At 35.7% G+C, this 13,859-nt stretch overlaps 2 protein-coding genes across 5 annotated transcripts in view; one reads left to right on the top strand and one right to left on the bottom strand.

Annotated features, from left to right (window-relative positions):
* LOC138179448 (pickpocket protein 28) overlaps window positions 1–10,594 on the bottom strand; it is a 132,104-nt gene extending 121,510 nt beyond the window's left edge. The window contains exons 1-2 of one of the 2 annotated variants that reach the window (XM_069112257.1): window positions 10,228–10,594; window positions 9,715–9,758 (exon numbers count right to left, since the gene is read on the bottom strand). The gene's annotated coding sequence lies outside the window, so the exon portion shown is untranslated. Of the gene's footprint in view, window positions 1–9,714 lie in introns of both variants that reach the window. The other variant, XM_069112256.1, reaches the window with a different exon arrangement.
* LOC138179457 (dopamine D2-like receptor) overlaps window positions 1–13,859 on the top strand; it is a 114,265-nt gene that overhangs the window by 87,423 nt on the left and 12,983 nt on the right. The window contains exon 1 of one of the 3 annotated variants that reach the window (XR_011173057.1): window positions 1,845–2,503. The exons of the other annotated variants lie outside the window; for them this stretch is intronic. The gene's annotated coding sequence lies outside the window, so the exon portion shown is untranslated. Of the gene's footprint in view, window positions 1–1,844; window positions 2,504–13,859 lie in introns of those variants that run through there. 3 annotated transcript variants of the gene reach the window in all.

The raw sequence follows: 13,859 nt of genomic DNA, 5'->3' as shown, positions 1-13,859 counted from the left end.
TGACAGAGGAAAAAGTAAAAATCATTTATTTAAACAAAAATTATTTAGATTAAAATGGAAATTAAGTGGTCAATACATAATATTATTACATGTAAATTACATTATAAAATTAGAATATTTTTTACATTTGAATTTGTTAAATTTAATTAAGATTGACAGTACTTACTCATAGTGGCAGTTAACAAGATTTTCACAACAAAAGTAAGACTCGTTTAGAAAATAATAAACTGATATAGGCGAGATGCTGACAAACGGGTCAAACGTGATCTCTCACATCTGAAGAATACTTAGCGAATGAAATAAAAAGCAGTCGCAGCGCGCGTAATGATCCGCGTTTGATTATAGAAGGCAGTCGCAGCGCGCGGATTAATTCGCGTTTGGATACAAATGGATTATTTAAAATATTTCTGCGTAATAGCAGTCTCCAGGTCACTGATATACTTAATAAAGATGTAGAATTTTTCTTAAAGTAGTTACTTCTACTACACTGTAGTTACTATAGTGTATACTGTATACTGTATTATATACTGTATTATATACTGTAGTAGTTACTATACTGGAAATATCGCGGAAATTTCGAAGAAAATCGATCTACGCTACGAGGTACGTTGACAGTCGATATTCGTTGTAGCAAACTGGCCAACTATTTCGCTAACAGTAAATTATTTTACGGTTCGCGTGCCGCGTGGAGGTAAAACGTGGCGAAAAACGGCGAGTATCAGGGTGAAGTTGAGCGAGTAAACGCGGGCGGGGAATAACGCGAGGGTGGAAAGCTAAGCGAGAGTGGGCGAAGCGACGCTCGCGCGCCGAGCGATCCCGGAAATCCGATCCGCCGGAAACTCTCGCGAACACGGAACGAGAAATCACACGTGCCATCGTCGCACTGAGATTCCGATCAATCCTGGCGCGTAGCTTGCGCTTTTTGCGGACAGCGGGCGCCGAAACCCACAGCCGCCGGATTCGAACTTCCTAATTGCTCGTCAAATATTTTGCCGAGTGGCTGCGCCGTTCCTCCCGGCGGGGAAAATCCTCGTTGAGATCTCTGCAAGATTGGTTTCGTTGGAACGTACAGCGTCGACGACGCTTTCAGAAGCTCGCGAAGCTTTCAGAAGAAATGTGATTTTAGCGGTAAAACAGCGAGAAAGTTTGAACGTTTGTGAATTCGTGTTGAGAATTTCAGGAGAGTGACAAAGTGACCTTATGAACTTCTTTTTTTGGGCCGACCGTTACATAGTCATTTCCGGCTGTAAATATGGTCCTCAAGGACGGATGTAATTTTTTTTTTATTCTTCTTGCGGTTTATTAACTTTCGAATATCATCGTCGCGTTTAATAACTTTGCAAACTGCGGCGTACACGATAAGTAAAAAGGCTAATCGATCGATCAATTTGGAACGAAGCTCGTTCACTTTGTTGCAAATTTCGCCAGGGATTGAACAAAATTTTTATTCGATTATTTATTTATACTTGTTGCGGTTTATTAACTTTCGAATACCGCCACGTTTAATAACTTTTCAAACTGGCGCGCACGATAACTGGAAAACTAATTGATCAATCAATTTCGAACGAAGCTGATTCACCTTGTTGCAAATTTCTCCGGGGATTGGAACAATTTTTATTCCATTATTTACTCATAATACTTTTCTAAACAACGTCAACTCTATTTATCAGCTGGAAAAGAAGTACGTTTCTCCTCTAAACGCTGCAACTTTCCAATGTTCCATGTTTCCCTCCCCAAAAGATTGGTTCCATCCCAACGTAAACTACCTGACTTTAGGATTAAAATTTCGGATGTCCGTGGCAAACGCTATACAGTAGACAATAAAAAAAAAACTAAAGTAAAAAGATTACATTTCTACTTCACGACTATATCTACGATACTTACATCTCAAAAGAGTCTAGTCCTATATAACCAGTAACAAAAATTCTAAGTCTAACAAAAATTTCGAAAACTCGGTTGCCTTTATCGTGTTCACACGAAAATCCCTCCTCCTTGATGCGACATAGAGTTGTATATTGGATTTTACAATGAAATTCTAACGCCTGACGAGAGATAATTTAATCGCGGTGTGTAGATTACGATAATATTGGTTAATCGTATTCAACTACTCGTAAACAATCTAATTAAAAGACAAGAACGTTCGCGCGGTAAATTTGCGCGGGTGCGAGTAGCGAAGGAAAATATTGCAAAGTGCAAATGATCTGACGCTTGAATTTAATAGAGTTGCATAACCAGCGCGTCTAATAGAGCAACGTTCATTTTTATTACAGGATACTTCCCTCTGCCGTCAGTTTACTGCCTCGCGTGGATCTGCCTGGACGTATTATTATGTACGGCGAGCATCATGCACTTGTGCACCATAAGCGTGGACCGGTACCTGAGTCTACGGTACCCGATGAAATTCGGCCGGAATAAAACCAGGCGGCGGGTCATGCTGAAAATCAGCTTCGTCTGGGTACTGAGCATCGCCATGAGCCTGCCTCTCAGTCTCATGTACTCGAAGGTGAGACACTTAAGACGAAACAATCGATGCCGGATTACGATTCGCGTGAAAACAAGCGATATCCAGGCATTTTATACGCGTTTTATACGTGTTTTATACGCGTTATACAGAGTGTTTCGGGATTTTTGTTCTCCGCAAGGCGAAATAGTATTTATATATGTAGGATTTTTTTATTTATTTAGAAATGTTAAACAGGAAACGATGGTTATTTAACGTGAATTCAATACAATAATGTGCTATAACTAAGACAATTAAATAGTTCATTTACAACTCTCGTCACCACGGTTCCAACGCTCTCTTTCACGCGCACCATCCTCCTCCACAACGCTGACAATACGCCGACTTCTCAATCAACTACTGACTGTTAATTCGTCTTTCTCCCTTAACACTTTGACTGCCACACCGAAATCACACGTTTCGCTGAGGACGCCACGGGAGTATTTTTATTATTCAAAGCATATAATGGCGAAATAATAATAAATTGACGATGTAAGACAACGTTCTTCCCCAATGCACCGTTTATCTCATTGGTGGTCACGGGTGACCACCGTGGCGCCTTGGTAACAGTCGATAGCTACATATTGTAACGAGGCTTCGTTTATTTCAACAAACCATTCGCGTTCGTTATTTCTTTGTAAGCAAAACGTGCGGAATATATCGTTGAAACGTGTAGAAGATGTTAGTAAACGGTATTTGCTCGTTCTATGTATAATAGCAAGGTATGTTCACACTTGTAACTTCAATTATACGATTATAAAGCAGCGTTTACGATTATGTTCTAAGCTGTGTTTATAATAATATTCGTAGATTACCCCTCAAAGATATGAACGCAAACACAGTGCACCGTTAGATGCAAGATTTGTTCTCTCTTTTTTTATCGATGTTCTAATAAAAATGTTTAATCGTTCAATGGGGCACTTTTTACTTCAAAGTATCTTCTATTTATCGGTTATATTCAAAATTCCCTAACTGCCAATTTTCATTCAATTTTTACAATTGTAAGAAGTTCAAGCCCTCCGGTCACCAAAGACCACCATTGCGTCACAGGAGAAACCATGGCCGGTCATTATGACCAACGTGGCAGTCAAAGTGTTAAGCATCCCTTTGTCCGCGGTCATGGTCGCGTAGGCTTTTTTCCGCGTAATTATTCGACCGAAGGACCGACGACACATTGACAGGCCTGTCGACACTTAGACTTCGTCGCAACATTGTTTATGGTTCACCCGATATTTCTTAAGCCATTTGTCCACGATACTACATATAGAATAGAAGATATCTCGATGTACGCACGGGGTAAATGAAAATAAAAGGAATAATTTGGTTTCAAAAGGAGAAGTAGAAAAGTAATCTTTCGAATTAATATACAATTTATAGTGTTTGAGGCATCAATTAGAAAATTTAGATCAGAGCGGGCGTATAAAAAGATGGGAAAGAAAAACGCATTAAACAGCTTTTGTTTTCCAATAACTCGTTTATGAAACCATTGACAGGAATTTCACGGGCTTTTCGTGCTACACGAAACATAAAGCTCTTTCTTCGCTCGTGTATTTCCAACAAGGATCGTAGAAACTGAATGCGTGTAGAAGGCTACCTCATAAAAGTGCTTTTAAAATCTATGAAATACAAAGAACCGGCAGCCACTTCAAGAACATTATTCTGAAAAGTTTTGCAGAAAAGGAGTTCAAGGATATCGTTGCTATCCAATGTTAAATATTTTATCTGCATGTATCTCATGGCAAACTTTTATTACAAATTTTATCGGGACAGTGCCGGCCGCTAAGTATTAATTACGATCAAGCCAGCATTAAGACGAAATTAAAAATAAAAAGGCAAGGATAAAAGTATACAAAATATCGTAGGATGATGTGTCTCGTTACTTTCTTAAGTTTGTTTAATTCTTACTGGAAGTCTCATTCGGAATAGGATCGTTTCTTTTGTATCACAATTGCATTTCGAACAAAGGGATGCTTTAAAATAGATTCTCGTAAGAAATGGGAAAATATTATACAACGTTTCCTTCCTTTACGCAAGTTTGAAACAAATTTCAAATTAAATTGTAACAACTTGAAATTGAATTACTAAGAATTCTGTAGAGTTGATATTCTAAAGGAAATTATTTTTTACCGAATCAAATGTGCTCGAGGAAGCTTGTAAAATACAGGTGTCCAATTGAATATTAAAAAATGTCTAACTTAACTTAACTTAAAGAAATTTCTATGATACCCAACGACAGAAATAAATATTAACAATTGGAAGATCTGTATTGATTAATATGAATATTTAACAAATTTATTTATTTATAATTTTATATGTTTATAATCGATTAAACTATGCTTTATTTCTAATTTTTAAAATAGCTGTTAAACACGATGATAGAAATAAATATGTAATAGTTGGTACGAGGATAGTAATAAATATTCCACGTGTAGAATAAATTACATCGCGCAGTTTCAAACGTTTAACAGCCAGTTAAAAATAGCTACCGCGATAAATTCTTGAAAATTTCAAGCAAACAACGAAATAACACGAAAACGGTAGACAAACAAGGAAGCAGACAATGAAATGCGGATAATTTTCCACATCCAAATCCTGACGCCTTCCGTGGGAAAATTCAAATGATAAATTGGGTCGTTGAATTTTCCAGGTCAAAACTCCCTGCCAATGTTTCACGGAATCTCATATTTGCATTTTTACGGAATCCAAGCCACTGTCATCGGTGTAGTTCCAATTCACCTAGTTACGAAATCTCGTTCTGCAAATTTCGTGCCTCGCCAGTAGAACGATAAACGTGCAGCTTTTTAATAAAATATAATTTGCGTGGGTTGGTTCAACGTATTTGCGACATTTCGCGTTACATTTTCATTTTTTTTTTCTACTTTTATCGCCTGCAAATACAAAATACGATAAATGTCAAATGAAACTGGATAATTGTAACGAGACTGTGAGAAACATTCCGGATGATCGAATCGTTCTATTCTCGATCCAATGAGAAACTCTATCGACTGAAATACTCGCGGAAACACCACAGTCTTAACTGCGACAACCTTCGTCATAAAATGCCTTATCTGCGATTTAATTTTCCAGTTCGGCGAACTTGAAATCTTTTATGAGATCGCCAGTGTCTTGTTCGGAAAGTCTTCGTCCTAAAGACGATTTAACCGGGTGGCAACAATAATTTCATCGAGTCTTAATGAACGAGAGTTCAAGTATTCGAGGTTGATATCACGGAATTGTGAACGTTCAGTGGCTACAAAATGCATTTGTACAATATTCGTGTTGCATTTATTAATTTGATCGAATTCTATCGAATTGCTGGTACTTTCATGCGATTACAAAAATCCGATATTATGGAAATAAAACGTATATAAAATCTGATAGAAAACAGTTTATAACTAAATGAACGAATTATCTTTCTTGTTATTTTTAGCGGTAAATTAATAATATTCTAGCGGCGGTATATATATTTGAAAATTGGTAAATGCAATTTAGGCATTATATTTCTTAAATCATATTTTTCCGGTCTGTGAGAACCGCAAATCTCTAATTCTTTCGAATCCAATTTTTTTTCTTCTCAAGCTACTGAATAATTTTGGTGTTTTAAATCGATATCCAATGGTATTTTATTATACAACTCATCTATGCCAAAATCGCGTACCATTAGCTTTAATATGTAAAACTCTGCTATGTACCGCGCGCAGACTCATCAGAAATTCAGAATTGCTAACTGGAATCAAAACGGGCTAATTGCCATGAATTTATTAGTAGTTCGTTTTGATCTAACTCTTCGTTATAACTCTGACCTAGATTCACCCATGTCTTAAATTTCTAATTGTCGCCACTCTATTAGTAAATCATTTCCATCGAGCTGCTCTTTATAGCATTAACAAAGCATCGCACAATTCAATTCTGCGGCTAAGATCTGACATTGTTGCTGAATCTGTTAATATGGGCTTGGTAACTAAGTGATTGCGGATTTTGTCAATATCGCCTAATGACAAAATCCACAATCGCTTAGTTGCCAACCCAATAGATCGTTCTTATTCGATTATTCGATTTTACATTTTCTTTTATCCGCCACGTGTATATATACGACCCAGCAATCCTGTACAATTTTCGAATAAAAATTTCTATTTTTTCAAACATCATCGCAAGGCATGTTTTTTATTCGCTAAAAAAGAAATGCACGAATCGACGACAACCGAAGCGATATATTCGTCGAATTTACGGGTTTGTCTGTCAGAAAGCACTCGGCTGGCGGCTCATGGAGAGTCTCGTAAACAGCTGTAATTTTTAACGGCAAGAAAAGTTATCCAGTTCCGCCCTATTAATTCCTATTCTCCTCGTGTACTCATTAAACTCGCTGAAATATGTAGCACGGTTTCTGTGCGGCAACGTGCATACTGGTCTAACAACCGAACACACCAACGCGCTTCCAATTAACCCGACTGGGGTTAAAACGCGATTCGAACAATATTAATTCCCAAACGCACCATGGACACCCGATGCTCGTCGTTTACGGTTAGATGTCGTTTGTTTTAACGAAGCGACGACACGTTTTACGTCTTTCGCGTGCGGTGCAGGTGTTCATGCGAACGAAAACCGCAAAAGTAAAACGTGATTTTTTTTTGGAAATTTACAATCTAATCCACAGAGTAATAAACATTTTTTAGTAATACAAATTTGTATTGATTCTTTTTTTAATTTAATATTCGACCGATACCGGCGATGATTCATAGGTGATTGCTATAATTCTGTTTATTATCAGTCGAATATTCAAGAACATTCGTAAGTTATCGCGAGATTCATTGAGGAAATTGTTGGAAAAACTTTGATCGATTTATTCTTAAATTCATTGATTTCGGCAAAGTTTCTAGTTCGTCTTAAGTAAACGCTACTTGCGTTTGTTGTTCCAGCAGTTCCTTCGCCTTAATTCGAAACTGCAAACAATTTGCGAGAGCATCTGCTACTTCACAGGATTGTTTTCGCCATTTCTTATCGGTATCTCTCGGTAGGAATAAAAATTCTATGCCATGAATGCACAAACGTCTTTTAATAAGAAATGTTGTTGAGAGAGCAGCAAGAAAGGCAGAAGTGTAAATTGGATTCAGAATCGACGTACATACTTATGTATGCAGCGTTGAGCATTCGTATTTCTACAAAGTGGGAAAAACTTTCGAAATCCACGTTTACGATATAACTGATGAAACTTCCTTGAAAACTTCTATATCTTTCGTAATATTTGAAATTCAAGTAAACCGATGCGAAATTTAAAATATCGTTTCCCTAATTACTCCGATCTCTATTACTTTAATAAATTATTAAAAAATAATTTTTCGTTCCAATAGATTATATTTCAGTTTATTTTATTTTAGTTTATCGTACGTGCAATTTTAAGCAAAATTGGAAATACTTTACGAACTTGATATTTCTAAAGTCTGCGTGTGCTTTTATTCTATCACTATTTTGAATAAATCGTTCAAGATGCAGAATACGTGGGAAATGCTCGGAGGAAAAAGGAATAAGAACGATGTAGCATTTTAACTTAACCAGATATGAAAATTATAACAAATGAAATTTCTAAAAAGTGCTCTTTTTCTATCGCGATGTACGAACGTTTTATTAACTGTGATCGAGATATTTAACTAATAAACTTATTATCTTTCTAGTGGTTTACATTTCCATCTCGTTGCGTTTCCATTCCACGTTTCGAACAAAAATATTTTCTCACTAACGTTTCAAGAAGAATTTATGTAAAAGTTGATACTGAATTTTACATAAATGGACTACGGCGTGTATTTCTTCTAAATCAGAAGAAAAGATTACAGATTGTAAAAAAAAGAAACAATTTTCACGCAATTAAATCTCCAATCCCCGATAATTTCTTTTCGATCGTTTCAACAGTCATCAATCTTCGTGGCTTTGTAATTCCCGCAAGGAGAAAATATCGAAAACGATAGAAGTCTGTTCCGCAGCGAGAGAAATAGTATTTTCGCGATGCACGCGACTAAAGAAGGCGAGTGTTTTTTGTTGAACACGTGAGATATTCTCACGCGAACCGGAGAAATTCGATACACGCGTGCAACGTACGAAAAAACGTTCACAAACAGTCTAACATATCTAATTTGCGCGGTTGCATCCTCGAACGTTAATATCGTGAACCATTTCATAGCCAAATACACGGTTCTGGCTGCGGAAACGATGAATTTCGGTCCGTGTTTCGTCTATGGAAATTCGAATTCCGAATGGTAATTCGCGCGTTTCCCTCGACACGCGTAGAATGCACGAAATTGGCGCCAACACGCCGCGCGTAAAATTAATAATCGATGGTTTGTATTTCAAGGCGTTGTTTTAAGCGGCGGAATGTTTCCAGGCGCGATGAATTTTATTGGGAAAAATTGTATTCCAAATTTTGCCCGTAGTATCTGTTTCCTTGAAACTTTTGCCTCGAGGAAGAAAATTAGGAGGAAAGAATTTCGTATTATAATGCAAATTCAGGTATTTAGAATGCATCGAGTATCGCGGGAAAAAACTTTATAAAATTCAAATTCGTTTTATGTGTATTAATATTTATATCGCGTGAATTATCACGTCGATTTTCATCGATAATGTACGTAGACTTCTCTAAATGTTAAGTGTGCAACATTTAGATCGACTCTATTAATAAATTATATTTTTATTCTATACGTGCATAATATTAAACTCTAATTTCTTTGCCGCTACCTGTTTCACCAAATTCAAGAATTTCAAGGAAACGTTAACACAGAATCCTACTTTTTTCAGAAAATTTTTTAACGAAGAATCTATCAAAAAGCGAAGGAAATTATTTATATAATCTTTTGATCGTTGTGGTACAGATATTTTCGCAATTATTTTGTATTATCATATATTTCATTTTATTTCCTCGAACGAGCTATTTAAACACATATTTATAGGAAGTATGAGGGTAACAATATTAATTTCACATTACAACCCGCCTGACTGCTTTATTAAATACCAGAAATATATTATCCTTTCATCATCTCAAGTAGTCGACATTCCATGCTAGATCGATACAATATATAATATATTTCATTTTTGTAGAAACCGAAGAAATTAGAGAGTAATATTGTATAATATATAACGACTCGTTCGGTAGAAATTAATTCTTGAAACTACAAAGTAAGTTGTACTTATGTCATATATAACACATAACCAAACAATTATAAACTTACCAAATATTAGTGAAGCGGATCCTCGATTATCCAAACACCCGTTGCTGGAACATTCGATTACGTTAATCCTGTCACACGATAATGGAAATTCAGATCACTGTAGCGTTGTGCACAAACACTATGTTAACGACACGTTTCGAAATGAAAATTTTAACGAGTTTGAATAATATATAAGATTGCATTAAAAACGATAGAATATCCGATATAATTGACTAGAAGATTAGGTAATGCATCGCAAGGACATCTTTCTGAAAGGACCAATGAGAATCCAGAAATATTTAACAAAGTAAATAATATCGATATGATATGAACGAAACACAAGACCAGGTTAACCTTACTTTAAAGAACTTTAAAGGAAACGCGATGCATGTTAGCAACTCAAAAACATTGAGAAAGTACGCTGCGAGTCGAGAAGAAGATAATTGAAACACACAAACATAACAATACGTAATAAATTACACATCATCTTCACGTGAAATTTGATTGCGACACGAATCGTACGATTTTTCGAACCTGATCGTCACACAATGATTATCTGATCATTCAGAAGCAACATTAATTCGAATAATCAAAGATTCATCGTAATATGTTTGTATATATTGAATATTTAAATTAAGAAACAGTATTCTGACACAACAAAACGCGCGAAATTCTTCAATATGGCACCCACTGTGTGTTTACATTTGATTCGCGGTATACGCATTACACTTTTAACCGGAGAATGTTCAAGTATTTAGTTTATTTATCGTTACTGTTTCGTGGTAAGACATTTCCGAAAGCAAAATCACTTTGTACGACACGGCAAAATACGAAAAGATCATTTAGTACCCGCGCACTCGAATCGCGTACGTTCGCGATCACCGCATGCAGCGCACTCTGCATGTCAGAAGACTAAAGAGCGAAAATTGCGTAGTGAAAAATCGCGGGAATTCGATTGTAAAGGAAACCTCATTTCACGCCCAATTTATCGTAATGATTTATTTACAATGTCGTTGGTGGTAAATTGGAAAAGTTCTTCGGGGATGCCTTTAACCGATGTTCTTTTAAACATTAATTTGAAATTCTTGCGTTCTTTTCACGTTTCATATTTGAAAACAAAAATTCAAATGTTATGGAATATTTATTGCAGGTTTTGAGTCGAGTGACAGCTTTGATCTATCGTTCTGTTAACTGGCTGTTATATTATTTAAAAGAATTCGAAAAAATTCAACCATGGAATCGAAAATTAACTACTATAAATGAGCTTTAGAGTTAATTTTAATTTTCAATTTTTATAAATCTAAGTACGACAGTAAATGTAACCTTTGCTAATGTAAAAATTTGAGGAATGTAAACGTGCAATAGCAAATTTTAACTTTTGCAAATGTACCGTATATTCGGAATGTATACCAAATTGAAACATAACAATGCGTTAAAAACAGGAAACCAACAATCGAAAGGATAGTTATAATTTGTCTGACCCAGTTAACAATTACAAAAAGCGTTAGAAAATAAAAATTTATCCATTTCAAAATTCATTTCCTATATGAAATGAAATACTGTGCGCAAAACGTTCAAATCTTTTTCGTTCTATTATAGAAATTGATATTATTGTACCGTCTGTTTTTAATAGACTCGGATTCGTTGACGGTAAAACAATTTAGGTAGAAGTGAAATGAATCCAGTGATTGCGTATCAAATTTCATCGATATTTTATAAAAAATTTGTTTGGAAATGTACCGATGGATATAGTGAATTTCATAATAGCAGGGACAAAAGAGAAATAGAATAGGACGAGAGAGTATGTCTCGATTGAGACTATCATTTTCCGTGTACGTAGTGAAAGGTTATAGGTAAACAAGCTTGATATTATAAATGAAGAGATCTTTCAATCAACGTTCAATTTTTTAAAATAATAACTCATTCCACAAAATGTACAGTATCACACATTTTGAAATGGCCTGTTCTATACTACTTACGCTATAAATATTATCTATTTACTAATATCTTTTATCCGACTTTTACAAAAGTTCAAATGAACCTGTTCTGATCTTGCCAATTTAATTCAAGTATCAAGATATATCATTTATCGCTTTCCTCTATACGTATCTGTATTTTTCATGACAGTTCGAAAAGTTTTTTCATCAAATTTTAATAAAAACTCGATAAGGAAACGAATAGGATAAGTAAAGAATGAAACTACAGGCCACATTTTCTTCTTTATTCTATTGGGTTGGCAACTAAGTGATTGCGGATTGTGGTATCGAAGAAACTTTTCCAACGATCATGAAAAATACAGTTACGTATAGAGGAAAGCGATAAATGATATATCTCGATACTCGAATTAAATTGGCAAGATCAGAACGAGCTGAATTGAACTTTTGTAAAAGTTGGATAAAAGATATTGTCATTAGGTGGTATTGACAAAATCCGCAATCACTTAGTTGCCAACCCAATATTATAAATCTTATTTCACCTCCGATTATCTCGTTTAATAAATTACCACCACACGTTTATAAACGAAGTTTCACGGAACCGCGTATAGACACTGGTCCCAGCAGTTTGATTGACCAGTGTCTTGTCATCAGTGACTGACAATGAAGCGAGCTCTTTTATTCCACGAAAACACGCCTCTTTCCTCGCAGATACTAACCCTCGTTTAGAGCTCTCACGGAGTCACGAATTCAAACGGCATGTTCGCTCGTTTCCGGACCGTTCGATGAACGTTGAGTCGATCGCTTTGGATGGAGGTTACGGATGAAGGTATTCGTCAATCGCTCTATACGACACGCCAATATCTCGTCGAAGAGAAGAATATCGATAAAGAGGCGGATAGATGAATCGCGATGTTTTTTTTTTTTTTTTTTTTTTTAGAAAGAAATCACGCGTGATCCGATCAATCGTTCCTGATACCAATCTCGTTTCTCGTTTTTCTGCGAAGTCATCGGAACATCTATTTAAATTACTGTACGAAGTATGTCAGAATTAATGCAATTGGTATTGTAATTAGAACGATATCACAACATCTGTCCACTTTAACGTAGATAACGCACGTATTATCTAAATTGATCAACTCCACTTTCTTTTATTAATTCTTCTGATTCATTAACCAGGTAGACGATTAATAAATCCATTTTCAAGAAACGAATCACTCTCTTCTATAAGCTCATTTATCGCAGTGTTTCGATTTATGGAGTTGTTCAATGTGGCTTCTGGCTCATATAATGAAATACAGTATCGACCAAACGATTCAGACCAGCACGTATTATGTATTCTGTAGAACGTAGGATTAGTTCGAAAAAGGTCAACTCAGGATTCTGCTATCTTTGAGAACTCTTTTGTCAAAAATTCATGAGAGCAAAGGAAATTGCTGTTGTATGTGTGTATACGTGTGCTATGCTCGAAAGCGTAAGTTCTCGGAATGCAGTGACGCGACAACCAAATATTTGGATCAACGAAGTAAAATTCGAAAAATGGTGCACTATCGTTGATTTATTCTCCGCTTTTTAACTATTTGTCCCGTATTAATGTAACTGGCAAGGTTCGCGCTAAAAATCGTGCACCAGTATCGTTAACTTGGGGATATGTAACCTTGAGAAGAAAATAATCTAGATGGTATAATGGCAAAAGCAATATAGCGTATATCATCATACATATTACTTTCGTGCATATGAAATTTTATTTGTGAAAAGTTTAATCGTATTCGAAATTTTGTCAGATATTTGGTTAATATAAGCTGGTTAAAGGAAAGGAAAAAATCCAATACAATGCACGGCTGTTGAATATTTAGAAGATTTAAAATAAAGTTGTTAGAACTTCATTATTCGACGTCATGAATCAACAGGATACTGGCGTAACTTTTTTATGAGTTTCGACTTTGAAAGCGTATCGTAACAGCTGCTGAAAATATAAATTCACCGCTTGAGGAAGCTTATGTAAATGTTGATTTGTCGAATTCAAGAGTCATGATATTACGTTGGAAGATAAGTCGGCAGAAAAGCCGGAAAATATCATATCGAAATGCCATTTTAAAAGGGATTATTGAAAACAGTCCACGATAAGCAACAGAAAAGATAATGCGTGGAATGAAGATAGAATAAGTAATGGAAGTATTACGTGAAAATTTTGTAAAATCCACTTACCTTTTAGTGCTTTACTTCAAGAAA

The sequence above is a fragment of the Bombus flavifrons genome, chromosome 4 (assembly GCF_040668555.2).
Source record: "Bombus flavifrons isolate JBK064 chromosome 4, iyBomFlav1_principal, whole genome shotgun sequence".
NCBI lineage: Eukaryota > Metazoa > Arthropoda > Insecta > Hymenoptera > Apidae > Bombus > Bombus flavifrons.
Note: the sequence above shows the minus strand (reverse complement) of the source record. Positions and strands in the feature narration are given on the sequence as shown.